The sequence below is a fragment of the Panthera uncia genome, chromosome C2 (genome assembly GCF_023721935.1).
Source record: "Panthera uncia isolate 11264 chromosome C2, Puncia_PCG_1.0, whole genome shotgun sequence".
In the NCBI taxonomy this organism is placed as follows: domain Eukaryota; kingdom Metazoa; phylum Chordata; class Mammalia; order Carnivora; family Felidae; genus Panthera; species Panthera uncia.
Genome location: NC_064810.1, coordinates 129025763 through 129042082, shown reverse-complemented (window position 1 = coordinate 129042082; position 16320 = coordinate 129025763). Strand labels below are relative to the sequence as shown.

The window sequence follows — 16320 nt, the reverse complement described above, 5'->3', positions numbered from 1 at the left end:
TTCCTAACCTGTCAAGCTTCCCTCTACCACTTGGCCTTCACATTTACTCTTTCCTCTGTTTGGAACACCCTTTCCCCCACTCTTTATATAGCAAAACTTGCTCTTCTTTCCAGTCTCAGATTACGTGCCAATACTTCTGGAAGGTCTTTCTTGAAGTCTTCCCACAACCACCATTACATAATCTCATGGACAATGAACTTTTTTCTTCATAGCACTTATTACCATTGAAATCATTTGATTTTTGAGAGACAGGAACTATTTGTTCAATGGCTGTTTTCCCACTGCACCATAAACCCCATGAGGTTAGTGATTGTGTAATTCTTATTCACCAAGGTATCTTCAACAACTAGAACAGTTTCTGACACACAGTAGACATTCAATAGATATTTGAATCAGTGGATATGGCCTTATAAGGTTTGTGACCATTAGGGCCAAGATCATGAGTTCTAGGACTAGGAATATATAAGAATTGCTACCCACACACAGTTGTTTAGCAGATAATATTTTAGGATTATGTTTATATCTCAGAGGTTGAATTCCATGTATGTAGGTGCTTTAAATATCTCTTCAACAGAGAACCCATGGTATAGAAATGAGATAAATCTGTCTCAGTTTAGATCAATCATGCATTTTCCCCACATCTATTTTTCCCCACCAGTACGTTTTGTGAAATAATTCATGAACTATTTTTCAATGCCTTGTATAAGAACTTCTATGGTTTTCTTTCCTTTTATTTCTTTCTTTTTTTTTTCTTTTTTTGTTCTTTCTGTTTTTAAGTAGCAATCATGGCTGCCCAGGAGGTTTTTTGGTTTTGTTTGTTTGTTTGTTTGTTTGTTTTTAAAGAAATCTCACCTAGTCCTTTTGAGGATAAATAAAAAAATAAAATTTGCTTGCCACTGGTGGAGTATAAAGAGTAAAGAGCCCGCAAACACTCTTCTATCCTCTGGTCAACAGCCTCTCAGATGCATTGTGGCAGCAATGGCTAACTCCCTTCTACAGAAAATAGATGTCACAGAAAAGTATCTGTATAGGAACACCCCACCCCTTGCATATGAGGGGGGCCAAATGACTAGCTCTCTACTAGGAAGTATAAGGGGAAATTATGTATTTCACTTCCAGGTCAAGGCAGTTAAGAGGTGAATGACCTTCTCTGCTCTCTCTTTGCTTCAGCCTAGATGCAGGGAACTTCAAGGCCTTAGGTAAGGCCAGAGCCACAAGATGGTAGGAGCCTATGTTCCTGAATCACAACCTGGAGAAAGACCACCTGTTAAATAGGAATACCCAAACAGGACTTTTATATAAGCAAACGTAAACTCCTATGTGTTAAGTCAGTGAAATGTTGACATCATTTGCTACAGTTGTTAGTCTTACCTTAACCAATACATTCATCTTCCAAATCTCTATCATTCCTTACCTTTTCTGGGCTACTCACCTCACCAGTGCACTTCCAATCCTGTGAGGTATCCATGTGGATTCCCTGTAATCCTTGCATCCTAAGGAAAAGGAGTAAAAGAGAATTCCTAATGTAATAGGAATACATTTTCTTTTTTTGTAGAAATTGCCAGCTAACAGAGGTAAAGGGAATCATAGGAAATTATCACTGTGTAACTGCAATATAATAATTGATTGCCACAAAGACTATCAAAGGATTCTACATGCATCGGGCAGAAAGGGTTGGGGCAACAAGATAGACTCATGGTGTCCAAGGAATAGCTACAGATTACTTTCTAGGTCAGGAAGCGTGGAGAATGAATCTTTTCATTCATTTAGTGGGAAATTCTGGCAGTGAACCCTTTATCGAAGTGATCAAACTTAATATTGCTAAGAGTAGGTATTGCAAGTAGTATTGCAAGGCTCCTGATATAATGCAATAGACAGTACACAGTATCACCCAGGAAGCATTCTTACCAAGAATGTTTAACTTGAATCTAATCAAGCCTCTAGACCTCACTGTCCAATATGATAGGCACTAGCCATACCTGACTACTGAGCACTTGAAGTGTGGCTACTCCAAATTGAGATGTGCTGTAAGTGTGTAAAAAAAACACACACACACACAGGATTTAAAGAACTTAGCACAAAAAAAAATTGAAAAAAAGTATCACTGATATCTTTTAATATTGACTATATATTAAAATAATATTTCCGATATATTGGTTTAAATAAATATCTTCTTAAAACTAATCTGGTTTTTTTTTTACTTTTTAAAGTGTAGCTACCAGATGACTTTAAATTTTATAAGTGGCTCATGCTATATTTTTATTTGATAGCCTTTCTCTGGACTGAACTTCAGCTTATAAAAAGTAAAAGAGATAGAGGAATAATTTAAGCAATACCATCAGGAAACAATCTGACAAACCCAGAAAATGGAACATCAGCCTGGATTCTTCAAAAAGTCAATACTATGAAAAACATGGAGAGACTTTTCTAGAGTAAAAGATTCAAAGAGACATAAGACTCAAATGCAATGTACAAACCTCAACCTGACCCAGGATTAAAAAAGCTATGAAGATATTTCATGCATATTTGGGGAAATTTAAATATGGACTGAATATTTCAGAGTGAAAGAAATGGCAGAAAATGTTATTAAAATTGGTAATTATTTCATTTTGCTATCACTTCCCTGTACCTTATTTAAAAACACCTAAGCTGCCTGACCTATAGCTGTTTCATAATTACATAAGGGGTTAGTAGACAGAGAGAGAGCTAGCCCCCAGTTACCTTCAAATGTGTAATGTTAGGTGAAACTTTATTCTTGAAAAAATGGGAATGCAAAGGCTAAACCAAGTTGGTTTTTTTTTTTTTAACGTTTATTCATTTTTTGAGAGAGACAGAGAGTGAATGGGGGAGGGGCAGAGAGAGAGAGGAAGACACAGACTGTGAAGCAGGCTCCAGGCTCTGAACTGACAGCACAGAGCCCTACACGGGGCTCCAACTCACAGACCATGAGATCATGACCTGAGCCAAAGTCGAATGCTTAACCAACTGAGCCACCCAGGCACCCCTAAACCAAGTTTTTAAAAGAAGATGATAGTTGTCCTGAAAATCAAATCATTTTAATGATAATAAGTCCTATAAGATAAAGTACAGGGTGTGTGAGATGATGTAATGGGGGGAGGGGTACATTCAGGGAGGAGCTTCCTGAACTGTTGGCATTTAATCTGGGACTTGAAAGATGAGCAAGTTTTGGTTACAAAAAGAATAGGGGAAAGAATCTTCTAAGCAAAGGAAAGAGTAAATGTGAAGGCCTCCTGGTGGGGAGAAGTTTGACAGGTTAGAAGCAAAGAGGCCATTGCAGGGGCCTGAGAAGGACAGTGAGAGATGATGGATGTGGGCAAACAGAATCCATCTAGAGTGCCGTTCCTCTACTTTGCCACTTTTTTTCCACTTCTACTCCTGTACCAATTCTCTCCCACAAAGGATTTAAACTGACTTTACAAGTTTAAGTCAGATGATGAAAAGGGAAACAATAAAGGGTTATTAAAAGGAGCAAAGAAATAGTACTTTAACTTCAGATGAGTTTTCTATTTAGCTTTGAAATTACGACAACAAATCCCAAAAAGGAAATTTGTGGTTCACATAGTTCTCATTGTCTGGTAAAGGAAAACAGACTAATTAATATAGGAAAAAAACCCACACATTTTCCTAGACCAACTTCAAGGTGAGATTTCTTTCTTTGAGTCTTTGTAGAAAAGACACCAGTTATCAAGTTAAGTAGGCACCATGAATAGAATTTTCCTAGTGTTGAGTAAATGGTTCAGCAAATATGGTGCCTACTGGTTGGGCCCCATTCAGTAGTATGCTTAGAGCATCTTCTGTTTTTCTAGATACTTGATCTCCATCTAACTTCCCTCTTAGGTGACTTTTTCTAGTTCTGTGTATTTAAATATCAATATGCTGATAATGCTATTTTTTTTTTCTCTCAAACCCTTACCTGGCCCCTGAGCTCATATATCCAGTATCCTTTTGACTTTTATACTTGAGCTTGTAGTAATAACTTGCTAAGTTGGGGGGGAGCTAAGATGGCATCATAGTAGGAGGACCCTAGGCTTTTCTCTCCTTTAAACACAGCTAGATAAATATCAAATCATTCTAAATACACAAGAAATCAACCTGAGGACTGACAGAACAAACTGCATAACCAAAGGGAGAGAAGAGATCACATCAAGGAAGGCAGGAAGTATGGAGATGTGGTTTGAGGGAGAAAAGAATCACGGATGTTGCAGAGGGGAGGAAGCCCTGGTTGCAGAGAAAGGCAAGGGGGAGGGGAGAGAAAGAAAGAGAGAGAGAGGCACCCAGGGCAAGGCACAAGGAGAACATTTCCCCAAAGGCAGGCTGGGAAAATGAAAGGGACTGATTTTCATGAGTTTTTGTAACCCATGGGGATTCAAGACTGGGATTTTAGGGGTCTGTGGGCTTGGCTGGGATAGAGCCCAGAAGGTGCTGCCCTGCTCCTGGAGAGAAGGCAAGCAAGCAACCCTAGGGCTGACAGCAAGATCTGAGAGGATCACCTAAGGAATACGAGGAGGAAATTGTTCACTCTTCTTGGAGCACATCTGAGAGAGGTGGCATTCGCAGAGACACCTCTCCAGGGTCAAAAGAGCCAAGCTGCCATTTCCCTCCCCCAGCCCTCAACATAGGCCCGGACACACCTGTTGAGAGTGGCTAACCCAGACACTGGCTGTTTAGCCTGCTTTGCTCCGAATCCCATGTGCCTGTGTTCTGGCACAGCTCCCTTACTCGATCAAACCTGCAACAGTCCCAGCATGGACAGACCCTTTCCCAGAGGACCAGCACCGGTCCCTGCCACACCAGGTCCCTAAAGGTTGGAGTTTTAAAAGTCAGCAGGCTTGCCTGGGAGAGAATCCAGAGGGTTCTGCACTGCTCCTAGAGAGAAGGCAGGCAAGCAACCCAGAGACAACATAAGACAGAGATCTGAAAAATGCCTGGGATACATGAGGGGAAATTATTTGCTCTTCTGGGGTGCTTCCCTGAGAGCAGCAAGCACTGAGTCCCTCTCCAGGGACAAAGAAGCTGGCTGGGGCCATTTCCTTCCTGTGTCCTTCAGCATAAACCAACTTCAGTAAATAGAACAGTGCCAACACTGGCTGCCCAGCCTGCTTACACCAAGTCCTGCCCTCTTGCACCCTGCTGTTACTGCTTTTTTCCTACAAGTGTGCCTAAGGGCCAACACAGTGGACCCTGTCCCCAGAAGACCAGCAGAAACCTCTGCATGCACCACATCTACCAACCATAGAGTTCTGCAAGGCTTCAGTTCTACTGGAAGAAGCATGAGATCTCATTTAACAAGCACTGGAGCACACCTCATTAAAATGTGCCATACTCTGGCCAAGGTCCAAATACTGCCCACTACAGGCAAGGAGAACCTCTGCAAATGACTGACCTGAGGGATAGAGCAGCCAAAGCATAGCGGTAGAGTCCACACAGCATATGCCAAGACATTCCCTGAAGCACCAGGCCCTGGACATCATATGACCTCTTCTTCATAAAGCAATTACTCTCAGGAACAAGAAATATAACAGGCTTTTTTAACACAGAGAAGACAGAGACCTAGACAAAATGCCAAGATGCAGTTATTCACCCCAAAAGAAAGAACAAGAAAAGGTCACAGCCATAGATCTAATCAGAACAGATATAAGTAATATACCTGATAGAAAACTTAAGGCAACAATCATAAGGATACTCACTAGGCTTGAGAAAACTATGGAAGACATCAGGAAAACTCTATTGCAAAGATAAAAAGCTAAAAAACAATCAGGCAGAAATGAAAAATGCAATAAATGAGATTCAAAACCAGCTGGATGTAATGACCACAAGGATGGAAGAAACAGAGGAATGAATAAGTGATGTTAAAGATGGTTATAGAAAATAATGAAGCTGAACAAAAGAGAGAAAGGAAAATCATGGATCACAAGAGTAGACTTAGGGAACTCAGAGACCCCATCAAATATAGTAACATTCATATCATAGGAGTCCCAGAAGAAGAAGAGAGAGAAAAAGCATTTGACAAAGTACAACATCAATTCAAGATAAAACCCCTCAACAACATAGGGACAGAGGGAATATACCATACCCTAACATCACAAAGGCCATATATGAAAGATTGGTAGCTAATATCATACTCAATGGGGAAGAATTGAGAGCTTTCCCCTACGGTAAGGAACAAGACAGGGATGTCCACTCTCACCACTGTTATTTAACATAGTACTGGAAAACTTCATGTAGAAAACGCTAAAGACTCCACCAAAAAATTGCTAGAACTGATACACAAATTCAGTAAAGTTGCAGGATACAAAATCAGTGCACAGAAATCTGTTGCATTTCTACACACTAATAATGGAAGCAGCAGAAAGAGAAATCAAGGAATCAATCCCATTTACAATTGTGCTAAACACCATAAGATATCTAGGAATAAACCTAACCAAAGAGGTAAAATATCTGTATTCTGAAAAGTGTAGAAAACTGATAAAATATATTGAAGATGATACAAATAAATGGAAAACCATTCCATGCTCATGGATTAGAAGAAAAAATATTGTTAAAATGTCTACATTACCCAAAGCAATCCACACATTTAATGCAATCCCTATCACAATATCACCAATATTTTTCACAGAGCTGGAACAAACAATCCTAAAATTTGTATGGAACCACAAAAGACCCCAAATAGCTAAAGAAATCTTGAAAAAGAAAAACAAAGCTGGAGACATCATAATTCCAGATTTCAAGTTACATAACAAAGCTGTAGTGATCAAGACAGTATGGTACTGGCACAAAAACAGGCACATAGATCAATGGAACAGAATAGAAAACTCAGAAATGGACCCACAACTGTATGGTCAACTAATCCTCGACAAAGTAGGAAAGAATATCCAATCAAAAAAAGACAGTCTCTTCAACAATTGGTGATGGGAAAACTGGACAGCAACATGCAAAAGAACAAAACTGGACCACTTTCTTACACCATACACAAAAATAAGCTCAAAATGGATGAAAGACCTAAATGTGAAACAGGAAACCATAAAAATCCTAGAGGAAAACACAGGCAGCAACCTTTTTGACCTCGGCCACAGCAACTTCTTACTAGGCACATCTCTAGAGGCAAGGGAAACAAAACTAAAAGGCAACCTTCAGAATAGGAGAAGATATTTGCAAATGACATACCTGATAAAGGATTAGTTTCCAAAATCTATAAAGAATTTATAAAACTCAACACCCAAATACCAAATAATCCAGTTAAAAAGTGGGCAAAAGACATGAACAGACATTTTTCCAAAGAAGACATACAGATGACTAACAGACACAAGAAAAGATGCTCAACATCACTCATCATCAGGGAAACACAAATCAAAACTACTATGAGATATTATCTTACACCAGTCAGAATGGCTAAAATTAACAACACAGGAAACTACAGATGTTGGCGAGGATGTGGAGAAAGGGGAACCCTCTTACACTGTTGGTGGGAGTACAAACTGGTGTAGCCACTCTGGAAAACAGTATGGAGTTTCCTCAAAAAATTAAAATAGAACTACCCTATGATCCAGAAATTGCATTACTAGGTATTTATCCAAAGTATACAAAAATACTGATTCAAAGTATACATGCATCCAGATGTTTATAGCAGCCTTATCAACAATAGCCAAATTATAGAAAGAGCCCAAATGTCCATTAATTGATGAATGGATAAGGAAGATGTGGTGTATATACATACATATATATACATATGTATATATATATATATATATACATATGTATATATATATATATCAGTTAGAGAAAGACAAATACCGTATGATTTCACCCATACGTGGAATTTAAAAAACAAAACAGATGAACACAGGAGAGAAAAAAGAGAGAGAGAGGTGAACCAGGAAACAGACTCTTAACCACAGAGAACAAACTGAGGGTTACTGGAGGGGAGGTTGGAAGGGGAATGGGTTAAATGGGTGAGGGGCATTAAGGACAGCATATGTTGTGATAAGCACTGGGTGCTATATGTAAGTGATGAATCACTAAATTCTGCCCCTGAAACTAATATTACACTGTATGTTAACTAACTGGAATTTAAATAAAATCTTGAAAAAAATAATAAAAGCTCCCACTTATATAGGGCTTAAAACATGCCAGATATTAATTCATTTAAACTGCCAATTAATTCCATAAAGTAGATGCCATTACATCCCCATTTTTCAGAAGATAAAATGGAGACAGAGGTAAATAACTTACCTAAGATCACATTCTCAGTAAGTCAAAAGTAGTAGATGAGAAACACAAAGATACTGATGTGTTAAACAAGAACATGTGCTAGTTTTTGAGTACACAACAATATTTGACCAGGCAGTAAGTTTATTGGTGGTCTGTTCATTAATGAGTTTTTTTTATGATCGTTGTTCTTATGCTCAGCATTGTAACTTTGGGCATTAGATAATAAATACACGAGAAATGAAGAGTCCCTGTAGCACCATTACAACATGACTGAGATAATGAGATATAATGGTACTAAATGAGATAATGCCAACATGTATAGGATTTTTACGCATTCAAATGCGTGGGTCTATCCATTTGAAAGACAATATACCAATGTTAAAAGAAATTCTCTCTCATTGGTTTATATTTTTTAAAGTTAAAATTTTAAATGCTAATTTTCTATATGTATTACTCTTTTGTCTTACAGTTAATATGTTTTATTATAGATATGTGAGAAAACATAAAAAAGGGACAGATGTATAAGTCTGGTAATACTTTAGTGTGTAGCTATTCTTCCGCATTGTTTTTAATTTCTAGTTGTTCATATTTATTTTTCACAAAAATGGGCTCGTACTATATATATTGATTAACCAATGAAAATTTCACCCAGTTTGGAAACCTGAGATGTATAATGTATATGGATGTATACATCCATATGTATGTATATGTATAATAAGATGGATGAGCTTATGAGTATATAGAAGACCTTATATATCTATACATTGTATTGGTCAATGTTTTTATGAATATTTGACCAAGATAAATGATCATTTCTGAAGTCATTTCAGACACTTCAGACTCCTCCAACAAACTTCTCCGTTGCCTGCCTCTTGCACAGAGGTTGTGAAAGCTGTATATTTGTCTTCCCAGTCTCCCTTGCACTAGGAATGGCCATGGGATTTTTTTTGTCCAACAAGATACAAGGAGAAATCTGCTGGCACCACCTTTTCCCCTCTGACCTTCCAACATTGATGACATATGAGATCTTCAGAGCTATAGTATCTATAATATTACCATGATGAAGAGGCATGAGGGAAAGGCAAAGATAATCCCAATAATGTTGGCCCTAATAGTGGTCAAGCCTCTGAACCAATGTCAGTGGTCCCAGTCTTCAAATTTCTGATTGCATGAGAAAAACAAACATTTGTTTAAGCCACTGTTGGCTGGATTTTCTATTACTTATAACCAAAAATCTTTTTTAACTGATAGAATCCTGTAAAAAGTTAACGAATTTATTTTACTCTAGAATTTTAAAGTCACTTAATTCCAGGGGACACCAGTGTTGAGTTTGCAATTATACTGAAGATGACTTTCATATTACAGTGTGACCTTTACAGTCTCTTGTTTGTAGCAGGCAAGTATGCCCATGTGGCTTAAAAAATAAAACTAAACTCATGGCCTTTAGTTCATGTGTTTCTAACAGCTGAATATGGTTTGCTTGTAGGAATATAAATTCCCCTAAAATGTTAATTGATTCAGTTTGACAGTGCTTGCCATATCATGAATCAACATCGTGATGTTTCTGTGGACTAGTGATCAAGATGGTGGTATAGAGAAGAATCTGGTAGTTACAGTATAGGTATGTTTGTTTTGAATGTTTTGTTTTTAATGGAATTCAGGAAGATTGAGACTTATTTCTTTTAGGAATTGGAATGCCTGTGCGTTGAAGGGAGAGACAGTATAACATCACTATTAGGGGCTAATCCTAATCCTAATCAAGTAATATTATACCCTCTTAATTGCTTATATATGTATATAATGCACATTAGGGAACTGATTTAACCTACATGTTTTAAGTTTTTTAATTTTAATTCCAATATAGTTAACACACAGCATTATATATTATATTAGTTTCAGGTATACCAGATAGTGACTCAACAATTCTATATACTATTATTCAGTTCTCATCATGATAAGTGTACTCTTAATCCCCTTCACCTATTTTACCCATCTCCCCACCCACTTCCCCTCTCATAACCAGTTCGTTCTCTATAGTGAAGAAGCTGTTTAGCTACATGTTTTAATTATCTATTGCTGTATAAGAAATTATCTCAAGACATAGTGGTTTAAAATAAAAAGAATTTACTATCTCTCATGGTTTCTGTGGACCTGGAATTCAAACAGGGAGAGCTTATCTCTACGATGTCTGAGGTCTCAGGCGGAGACATAAAGGCTGGCAGTTGAACTCATTTGAAGGCTCTGTAACTCCCGTGTCTGGAGGTTGGTCCCGGCTGTGGTGGAGGTCTAGCTGGAGTTGTCTGCTGCAATAGCCACACACAGTCTCTCCAAGTGACCTGGCTGACCTCACAACATAGTAGATAGGCTCCAAGTTCAGGCCCCCAGTGAGAGAGAGCCAAGGGGAAGTTGTGTTGCCTTCTATAATCTAGCCTCAGTGACACAATGTCACATCCGCCACCTCATATTGGGTAAGGTAATCACAAAGTTCCACCCAGTTTCAAGAGAAAAAAATCAATAGACCTCTCGATGAAGGCATACCAAGGTCACCTTACAAGAAGAGCAAGTGTGGTGAAGCATATATACGACATTGGGATAGGATCTTTGGAAAACATACCATACTATATTATACTGCCATACTATATATACTGTTATCCCACCTCATTAATAAACAGCCATGCCACAAGTGTTTTGAAGATATTGACAATGTCCAAAGATATTTTTTATTGTCTTAACAAGATGGGGGGAGGGGCAGGGTTGCTACTGACATCTAGTGGTTAGAGGCCCGGGATGCTGCTAAACATCCTACAAGGTACAGAACACACACATACACACACACACACACACACACACACACACACACACACAATTAGCCTCAAAACAGGTTGAGGAATCATGTCTTAGAGTATTAGCACTCTATATGTATTTAAAATAATAAGACAGAAAGTAGAGGGACCTATAGAAAACATCAAAATCCTGAAAGTCTTCCAACTGAAACATTTACTTTGATATTTGATATTATGTGTTATTTATGATCTACAAATAGCAAAGGTCGTTACTTAATCAAACCTTGATTCCAAATAGGATATACTGAATGAACATCAACTCTCGGCGGACATGAATAAATAGAAAGACCCCCTGTTTGTGGAACAAAAGAATTTATATTGTTAAAATGTCCACACTACCCAAAGCCATCTATAGATTCAATGTAATCCTTATCAAAAGTCTAATGACAATTTTTCATAGAAATAGACAAGCCAATCCTCAAATTTGTATGGAACCACAAAAGACCCCAAATAGCCAAAGCAATTCTGAGAAAGAAGAACAAAGCTGGAGGCATAAACTTCCTGATTTCAAACTATACTATAAAGCCACAGTAATAAAATTACTATGGTACTGGCATAAAATGGACACATCCTGGGGCCCCTGGGTGGCTCAGTCAGTTAAGCATCTGACTCTTGGTTTCGCCTCAGGTCATGATCTTACAGTTTGTGAGTTTGAGCCCCACGTTGGGTTCCACGCTGACAGTGCGGAGCCTGCTTGAGATTCTCTCTCTCCCTCTCTCTCTGCCCCTCCTCTGCTCCCTCTCTCTGTCTCTCTCAAAATAAATATATAAACTTAAACAAAAATTTTTAAATGGACACATACCAATGGAGCAGAACAGAGAACCAAGAAACTAACCCTTGCATATATGGTTAACTAATATTTGACAAAGGAGCCAAGAAAACACTGTAGGGAAAGGATTGTTTCTTCAATAAATGATAATGGAAAAATTGGATAAACTCATGTAGAATGAAATTGGACGTCTATCTTACACCACTCACAAAAATTAACTCAAAATGGATTAAAGACTTCAATTTGACCTAAAACCAGATAACTCCTAAAAGAAAATATAGGGGAAAAGCTCTTTGGCATTGATCTTAGAAGTGGTTTTTTGGATATGACACCAAAAGCATAGGCAACAAAAGCAAAAAGGAATAAGTGAGACTACATCAAACAAAAAGCTACTGCAGGGGCGCCTGGGTGGCTTGGTCGGTTAAGCGTCTGACTTCGGCTCAGGTCATGATCTCACGGTCCGTGAGTTCGAGCCCCGCGTCGGGCTCTGTGCTGACAGCTCAGAGCCTGGAGCCTGTTTCAGATTCTGTGTCTCCCTCTCTCTCTGCCCCTCCCCTGTTCATGCTCTGTCTCTCTCTGTCTCAAAAATAAATAAACGTTAAAAAAATATTTTTTTTCAAAAAGCTACTGCAGAGCAAAACAAAATCCAACAAAATGAAAAGGCAACTTAAGAATGGAAGAAAATATTTACAAATCATATATCTGATAAGGGGTAAATATCCAAAATATATAAAGAACCCACACAATTAAATAGCAAAAACAAACAATCCAATTACAAAATGGTCAGAGGAACTGAATACAGATTTTTCCAAAGACATGCAGATGATCAACAGACACATGAAAAGGTGCTCAACATCACTAATCATCAGGGAAATACAAATCAAAACTTGAAGGAGTTATCACGTGATACCTATTAAAATGGCTATGGTAAAAAAGACAAGAGACAACAAGTGTTGGTGAGGGCGTGTAGAAAAGGAAATCCTTGTTCACTGCTTGTGGGAATGTAAATTGGTCATGGTAAAGCCACTATGGGAAACTGTCTGGAGTTTGGACAAAAAAAAAAAACAAAAAACTACCAGGTGATCCAGCAATCCTACTTCTGGGTAATGAAATCAAGATATCAAAGAGCTATCTGCACTCCCATATTCATTACAATATATTCATCATAGCCAAGATTGGGAAACAGCCTAAATATCCATTAGCAAATGAATGTATAAAGAAATGTGGTATGTACACACAATGGAATGTCATTCAGCCATGAGAAAGAAAGAAATCCTGGCATTTATGACAACACAGATAGATCTCAAAGGCATTATGCTAAGTGAAATAAGACAGAGAAAGACAAATACTGTATGATATCACTAAAAAAGCCAAACTCATGAAAAAGAATTGAGTAGTAGTTACCAGGGGCTGGGTGATAGGGGAAATAGGCAGGTGTTGGTCAAAGGGTATACACTTCTGGTGATAAGATGAGTAAGTTTTGGGGATCTAACATACAGTAAGGTGACTATAGTTAACATTACTGTATTGTGTGCTAGGCAGTTGTTAAGAGAGTAGCTATAAAATGTTTCACCATAAAAAGAAATGGCAATTATACAAGATTATGAAGGTGTTAGCTAACACTGTGGAGCTAATCATTTACAATATGCATCAAGTCAACACCTTAAACTCATACAATGTTACATGTCAAATATACCTCAAGAAAACTGGACAGAAAGAAAAAACTCTCAGGGAATGAAATGAGTCTATTAAATATATATTCCATTATTTTTACCTACCTTATACCTCTACACCTAAAGGGCATTTTTGTCATAGGCTTGTTACCCTTTGTATGAGTACGTTATTTGTGAACTACTTGTTAGCCCATTTGTCTTAAAAAATGTTTTTGTCTGTTTTTCACCATCCTCTCCCTCCTCCTGAAATCTAAGCTCAGAGGAAATCAACAATTTTAATATAGGGCATGAAGAGATGTAATTTCCTTAAGGACCCTTGAACAACTCTTATCTTTTATTAAGTACTATACATGCTATATAAGCCTGTCCTTGCTGTTCTTCCTTTTTCCTATTGGTCATTCACTAAGCGTAAAAAGGCATCTAATTTTAAAGAGGCAGCTCTCGAATAAAGATAAAACGGGCAGGTTTCCCCCTCCTCTCCACAGTATGCCCCACTGGCTGCACACAAAACAATTACAACTCACCAGTCAGCCCTTTTCCAGGAGATAGCATCAGCAATTTTGCTCAGGGATTTTTTTTTCTTTTTTTTTTTTTATGAACAATAGCAGAAATAATGGCCTAATTCACTTGAAAAAATCAAAAAAACTATTCCTGTTGTTTTCTCCGAAACAATACAATATTAACCCAAGTCTTTCCTAACCAAAGCCACACAATTATGCATTTTAATACTATGATGATTTTTAACAGTATTAAAGTGAAAGATATTCATTAGAGAAATATGTAACACTGAAAAATTAATGCCAGCCCAGAGGATAACACATTCTGATCTGTTTTAATTCCCTATGATGTAAATGTATTTTCAAGTTTGGTATGGATCCTAAGAGAGTCTACTTTGTCTTTCAGTGCTAGTCCTAACACTGAAGGACATGTCCTCAAGCCGTTAATGTAATTTGAAGGAAGATGCTTGAAATATCCTGTTACTTCAGGGAACAGAGAAGCCATGTTGATTTCAATGCCAAGAACAATGAATCCTTATCTCATTCCTTACAGTGCATGTCTGAGCTTCTCTGAGGTTCTCTTGATTTTCCCACCCCCTGCCCATTGGAAATAATCATATTAAAGAAGACAGGAAAAAAGACTTTTTAATATTTTATTCTAATTAAAATAAAATAGTAACTATAGAGACTGATGCAGTAGAAAACCTCTTTTCATCCTGGGGGCTGGGGAAAGGGTGAAAAGAGCTTTATGAACAGAATTCCACTAGAGGGCAGTGCATCCCAGTGGAGGATCCTGGCCAATGTTCACAGGTTGTTAGGATGATTAAGATTGTGTAGCGAACGTGAAAAATGTTTGTGATACTGTTAAGTGAAAACAAAATAGAATTCAGATACTCTGTTAAAAAAAAACATGTATGTTTGTGCACAAGAATCTCATAGTAGTTAAGAATTTAATCTTGATCTTAATCAGATCTCGGCTTCATCCCTATCTCCATCACTTACTGGGTCTGTGCCCTTGAATCAATTGTTTAAAAACCTCTAAGCCTCAGTTTCTACATCTGTAAAAGTGAGACAATTACAGACATCACACAGGCTCTTGTGAGCATTAAGAGGAATCATCTATATAAAATGTCCAGTGTAGTGCCAAACATATAGTTGCTCAACAAAAAAATAACAGGATGATGATGATAATGACAAAAAAAGAATACTAAAAACAAGCATAGGAAAATTAGAATAATTTAAGTTATTGGATTAAGCTGTTTCTAGGGTTTTTTATTGGAGAGTATGTAGTAGAATGTACATTTTAATCGGCTTTACATGAAACTATTCTCTTTCATAAGCATTCTGGTTTTTTCTGGTACCCTATCTTCAGCATTTTTAAATTTCAAAGAGAAAAACTTTCATGTTGCTACAAAATGTTATTTCTGTCATTTTAATATCTTGAATGTTATTATCACATTTTTGCTATTAATTTTCATTTCCTAACTGAATAATCTGTCAATATCCTGAGGGAAAAATGAAATATATAATTTATCTTTTAATATTTTAAAATATTAAACTTAAATGTCTTAAATTTATTCTTAATGAGCTATGTCGCCTCAGGCATGGTATAGTATATTTCTCTTAGAACTCTCAGTCTAAAAAATTTTATCTGATGAAAAATAGAAATATTTAGTAAATTGTCACATGTGCCAATTACTCATAACAAAATGACTCTTTAAATGAGTTCCAGTAATCATTTAGGTGTTCCTTTGCAAAGTAACTGTATGTTACAGAGGCAAACAGGGCAGAGTGACTTAAGGCTAAAATATTCCATCACTGACAAGGAAAGGTCATTCAGAAATAAAGATTTAATGCCACTGAAATGATAGTGTGAGTCAAACTGGAAATATTTAATTTATAAAACTTTGATTTATATTGTTCACTCTGTTCTTAGCCTTTTAAAAGTAGCTGACTCACTACTTATCATGAGAAAAAGATCAAAAAAGCCAGCCCCTGGCAATAGCTACTATCTCAGGCGTTTGCCTGAATTATAACCACCATTCCTACACCATGACCATCACCAATGAACCAAGCTGACCATCATCTCTACCATCACCATTACTCCTTCTGCCTTGATCATTGTATACTTTTTTCATCTCCCTCCCTATTTGATCCTACCTGGTCTATTAATTAAGGGGAAGAAAATTACTTAGGGATTTCCTATACCTTATTGTATTCTAACCTCAGGTATAGGGGCACTTGGGTGGCTCAGTCACTTGAGTGTCTGACTGCAGCTCAGGTCATGATCTCACAGTCCATGAGTTCAA

At 37.4% G+C, this 16320-nt stretch overlaps 1 protein-coding gene across 2 annotated transcripts in view; it reads right to left on the bottom strand.

The window, feature by feature from the left end:
• PIK3R4 (phosphoinositide-3-kinase regulatory subunit 4) overlaps window positions 1–16320 on the bottom strand; it is a 199683-nt gene that overhangs the window by 75811 nt on the left and 107552 nt on the right. For both annotated transcript variants that reach the window (XM_049629808.1, XM_049629809.1), the window contains exon 2: window positions 1433–1493. The gene's annotated coding sequence lies outside the window, so the exon portion shown is untranslated. The remainder of the gene's footprint in view (window positions 1–1432; window positions 1494–16320) is intronic.